The sequence below is a fragment of the Vicia villosa genome, linkage group LG4, assembly GCF_029867415.1.
Source record: "Vicia villosa cultivar HV-30 ecotype Madison, WI linkage group LG4, Vvil1.0, whole genome shotgun sequence".
In the NCBI taxonomy this organism is placed as follows: domain Eukaryota; kingdom Viridiplantae; phylum Streptophyta; class Magnoliopsida; order Fabales; family Fabaceae; genus Vicia; species Vicia villosa.
The window spans coordinates 57677620-57683691 of NC_081183.1; positions in this window are offsets into that span (position 1 = coordinate 57677620).

Here is a 6072-nt window from a genome sequence, read left to right on the forward strand (position 1 = left end):
ATTTTTGGTCAACATCAATAATTTGAAGTCACATTCATCATTTGATCAAGGGTTGATCATGATTCATGAAGAAAAGCTCAAAAATCAACAAATCAAAAAGTTTCTAAATTAGGGTTTTGTATAGGAAAGGTCAACTGAACTTTGACCAGCCATAACTTCTACATCAGAAATTTTCCATCCAAAGCTCAATTTGAAGGAAATTGAATTCTCTACAACTTTGTCTCTCACATGCCAAGGCCAGAAATGCACCATTTGGGAGATATGAGGCAAAACATTATAGGTCCTTCAAAAGGTCAACAAAAAGTCATCTTTTTCAAAAGCTCATAACTTGAACATGGAAAATTCAATTGAGATGAAACCAAAAGGAGATTTTAGAGGGCACATTAAGCTTTCTAAAAAGTCTTATAGCACCCCCATATGTTTAAAATTGAGAGAGTTATGGATGGTGCGAGTGGGGCTAATTTTGGGAAATGCATAAAATCTTAAATGACAAAATTCAAACTTTTAGGTAATGGGCCTACCATATTGAGTTATCCACGTGATCATGAGACAATAAAGGGCCCATAAATCAATTTCCTCATATTTTATGATTTTATTTATTTTTATCTTGATTTTATTCATGTAAAATTAAATAAAATCCAAATAAAATTATAATTAAATGGAAAATATGCCATAAATCTTTCCTTTTCGTTTCACTCAAATCAAATCACCATCCAAGGGCCAACAAGTCAAAAGAAATAGCATGGAAATAGTTTTGATTCAAAAATAGAAAGTTTGAATGCAAAATTCAAATCAAATATATTTCCATTCAAAACAAATAATTCTCTCAAAAAAAAGGGTTGACCTAATTGGCTCACTATATATTCATAATGCTCTCAGCCAAAAGCAGAGGAAGTTTTGACGAAAAAGTTTGCCTCAAGACATAACCCTAAATCTCTCAAAATTTCTTACAAATTGGAAACCTTACATCTCATTCCAAGGGCGATCTCATCCGATTTCAAGCACATAATCACACTCCTGAGGTGGTTTAGAGTAAGTATACACTCTCATACATGATTGTCACACGTTAAAATTGCACCGTACATCATGTTCCAATCAAGTTTTTTCGTTTGAATTCGAATTCATGTTCTCATCGTGTATCAATGCAATCTAACTATTTCAATGAGTTCCTGAGATTGTTTATGACAGGATAGACCCCTCGTTTGTCAGATTTAATGGCCAAATCGCGTCGTACCATGGCTAGGGCATGATTGAAAAGAGCTTTCGTTTTCAGAGATTCATGGTGTTTCAAACTTAAACGATGCATCCAATGAGTCCAGGGAGCCTTGCTTGTAAGATCTGGGCGGTTGGTTTAAGTGTTAACATTGTTTTTCTTGTTTTTAATAAGTTGCAGAAATTCGAAGGTTGAACCGTAAGAAAATCCGCAGCAAGGCCGGTAACAAAATCCGCAGGTAATTTGAGGGGGATGATGAACAGTAGATGCTGGAATGGATAAGCTGCAGGCGTGGCAATTCTGAGTAGTCCTATTCGCTGGTAGTACAAGACAATCCTCTCTCCAATCACTATTGGACGGTCAATAAGTCCACACTATTCTCTCTCCGCGCTATTGGCTCACACAGGCAACATATGGGTCCCACGTTTGACTTTCACCATCAATTCTCTTTTTTTTATATATTATTATATGGTTGGGAATTATTAACAAATAGATATTGCAGCCCCTTTGGTCAAAGAAGCGGTATTCCACTCTTAGAACCTGGGTTCGATCCTAGGATTACCTAATATTTTTCTATGCATTTGTTTGTTCGCAGATCAGGTACATGCGCTCTAGGAGAACTCACGCTGCACCCTCAGTATCTCACCACTGGATCAAAACCAGCGCAAGATCAAATATCCAGAGCTTGCAGACCACCATGGACTCTCCAGACCTCACCACACCAGATCCTACGCCCAGTTTTGTTTTCTCTCCCTCTTATTTTACTTTCTTTCTAGTTTAGTTTTTCTTTTGGTGTTTATTATTTTCTCCTTATTATTTATTTTTGCTAATTAACCTAACTAACTTTAAAACTACAAAATAAAACTAGTTTTTTATTTAATATAATTTTAGGATTTAATCAATTAGTTTTATTTAATCATTTAATCATTAAGAAACAATTTAGTTTTTAGGGTTTGTAATTTAATTTTAATCAACTAAAGTAAGGTTAGTTTATAACATTAGAGTTTTTTAACTAAATAATTTATTCACATGACTAATTGATTGATTAGGTAATTAATTTAAAATTAGGAATTAGTTTAATAATTAATTTAGGATTTCATTTGATTTCCCTAAAATCGAACTTTTTCACTAAACTTCAATTTCAATTCGCGATTCTCTTCTCATCTCAAAACTCTTGAATGTCGCATGATTGTTTAAATTCCGTTTTTTTTTTATTTAATTATACCTTTTATTTAATTATTGAATTTAATTTCTATCATTTAAAATTCTAGAAGGTGTATAGGTTGCTTATTCAATTTTGATGTAATAGTAATTAGGGCTTTATCCTTTATGCACTTTATTTTTTCCGCATGATATTATTGCGTGGTTAGTAAAATAGGGAGTGACAAGACTAATTAACTGAACGATAGCTCACCTAATTTAAGATAACATAACTGAATTCAACTCACATGATTGCTACACACACCCACCTCTAAGGTAACACCTCTTATGCTGCCTTCTCGATCAAAAAATAGTCAAGTCCCTCGGATATAGGGATACCTTAGCTTGCTGCCTTCAATTCAAAATCACCATGTCCCTCCAATAAAAGATCATAATCCCTTCGAGTTGCCTACGATAAATATGATCTCGTCCCTCGATAAAATGGTGATAGTCCCTTCGAATGCTAAGGTATCTTTACATGTTGCCTAAATGACTATTATATCCTTCCCTTAGACTACCTGCCCTCTTTATGGTAGGGATAGTCTTATGGTGAACGATACTCTCGATGACCCGCACATCCAATTGAAAGACTTCCTGCCCTCTTATGGTATGGATAGATCCTTTCGCCCGAAAGACTTGAAGAACAGAAAAGACAATCTTAGGGTAAGTAGTTCTTAAATGCTTGCTCACATTCAAAACAAACTTTCAAAATACTTTTCACACCTCTCTTTTCAAAATACTTTCAAAACAAGGCTACGCTTATTTACAAGCTAAAGTCCTAACGAATCTTTTACTATTCACACACGACACTTCAAACAACTCAAACAAACAAGTGAGCTAAGCAATTAAGAGCCCATGGATAACCATGGATGCAAAGGGTGCCTTACACCTTCCCTTTGTATAACTTACCCCCCAAACTCAAAATCTTTCAAAGGTCTTTCCTGTTCTTTTTGCCTTTCCAATTGGATAAAATAAAAGTCGGTGGCGACTCTTGCTTACCGCAACATTTTCTTTAAAAGTCAGTTCACCGTATTACAGAACTCGCGACTCTGCTGGGGATACTTTCGAATAAAAGAGGGGTTACCTTAGAGCTAGGATCACTTTAAATTTGTTTGACTTGTTTGCTTTATCTTTAAAGGCTGTTTTGGGTATTCTGCTATGTGAAAGATCCTACACCCGGATCTAGTGTACCTTAGGTATGTGGCATTAGACCAGGGAGGCTGTACGACATGTATCGTTATGGTTGAACTGGTGGCCACCGTTAGTGCGACGCTTTGGTTTGTCCTGATGGCCCATGAATCTGATCGAGGAGACGTTTGGCTACCGCGTGGTGTCATAAGCACTAATTCGCCCTTAGAACCTTAGTTGAACTTGACTTTGGCCTATAGGAAGTAGCGAGGTGGCTGGCTTTGGATTCCTGACTGAAGCTGGTTGATACTCGATGCTACACTCATTGAGATTGGACTCAAGGGATGCTTTTGGCTGGCCGATTGTGCACTATGTTGAGACAATGCCCACGAGAAAGATCAGGGATATGAGCACCATAGAACCCGGTTACTATTCTAGGACAGGTTGAACCAACTAAACGTCAGTGGGGAGGGTACTTACCTACGAACTTCAAGCAAGCCTCTAAACCTAAGGGCACTTGTGTGACTTGTTTGTGTGTGCTACTAACCATTTCGTTTCCTTGCAGGTTTTGCTTGTAGGACATTCGTCCTTATTACCTTGTGTTTTACCTATCGTATTGCATTCGCATAACATCATGACATCATGACATCATAAGCATAACATGATTTAACTAACCCTTTCAAGGATCTTAGGGATTTAGGGCGCACAATTTCAGGTACCCCTATCAAGGACTGAATTCCTAATCAAGGGGCAAGAGGATTTATTTTCCTCCGGCCACATACCTTCCAATTCAGAGATTCAGAACCTATCAAGGGGCAAGAGGATTTATTTTCCTCTAGCCATGTACCTTCAAATTCAGAAGTATCCCGAATCGGAGGCGATGACCCACTCGATATGGCGAGCTCGATTCTCAAAGAAGGATGTTCAAAGACGAAATTCAGAATTCTTCAGACAAAGACGCAACCAATCATTTTCTAACGTCGCAAACTAAATTTCCTATAGATCCTTGAAAATATTGCATCTGCATTCATAACATTGCATCACAGGTTCCCACCACAGGTTTCTCACCTCCTCGCTGTTTATTTCAGCATAAATGGATCTCGAGCAATCAGTCAAAAATCTTCAGGCTCAGAATAACCAATTCCGAGAGGTGATCTTTAACTTGGCCAAGGGGCAAGAAGAATTAAAGGCACTCCTATTCTTGGGGTACAATTACAATGCGAGATGCGCTTATTATTCGAACAATCCTGGTTATGGTGTAAAGGATGGTAGACCTTTGAAGCATGTCATTAAAGATTTAATCATGACACTCAAATCAGAAAAGACCACGACAATGAAGTCACGGCAACTGAGTCACGACAACAAAGTCACGACAACTGATCCACGATAATGGAATCACGACAACTGAGTCACGATAATGGAATCACGACAACTGAGTCACGATAATGGAATCACGACAACTGAGTCACGACAACAAAGTCACGACAACTGAGTCACGATAATGGAATCACGACAACTGAGTCACGATAATGGAATCACGACAACTGAGTCACGATAATGGAATCACGACAACTGAGTCACGATAATGGAATCACGACAACGAAGTCACGACAACTGAGTCACGATAAAGGAATAACGACAATTGAGTCACGATAATGGAATCACGACAATTAAGTCACAACAATCAATTCACTCATATGATCCAGACGCTCAGGGCAATCGAGCCAACGAATTCTAACACCTACTATAAACCCAATGCGAGGTGCGCGTACCATTCCAACAGTCTTGGACATTACACAAACAATTGCTGGACATTAAAGAATAAGATTCAAGATCTGATCAATGACGGAGAAATCAAATCCAACCCTCCTGAAACCCCTGTGGTGATCACCGCTCCTATGCCTAGTCATGACATGATTGATTGACGTCTCGACGGACGAACTTTTGGATCATTAGATCTACTTTCATTTGCAAGTTCTTTCCTATTTGTTTAAACATTCGACTCATGATAGACATTATCTGTTTTAATAATCATCATCAGTGCATTGCATATATTTGTCTTGAATAAATTATTTCTCTATAACTCATTTTAAATTATGTCTCTACTTTGCATATGTTTTGTGATATTCAACTCCTGTTAAAGCTGTATGCCTTTCGAGGGAGGATGACGAAAACGATACCGCAACCTCATACAATATGCTTTTGAGCGGACTATGCTGACGATGTACAGGCATTGTTTCAATTCCTAAACAGTGGAGATATAAGGATGTTAATCCCTCGTCAACCCCTTTGAGCCTAGGAAGTAGAAGTTTCTTTCTTGTACTAATTAAAACCCTTGATCATAACCTGGGGCAGGGTAGTTCTCAGTTAATTCGGATGTGCATTCTATTTCAAGAGAATCATTCAGTACACTTTTCAACAAGGGTTTCAATCACAAGCGTTCATCTGCACACACCAAAGAAGTGTTGGAGATGCCAATCAAAAGCCAATGATGGTTCATCAATCATTAAGCGAGGCAGTCAAATATCTTT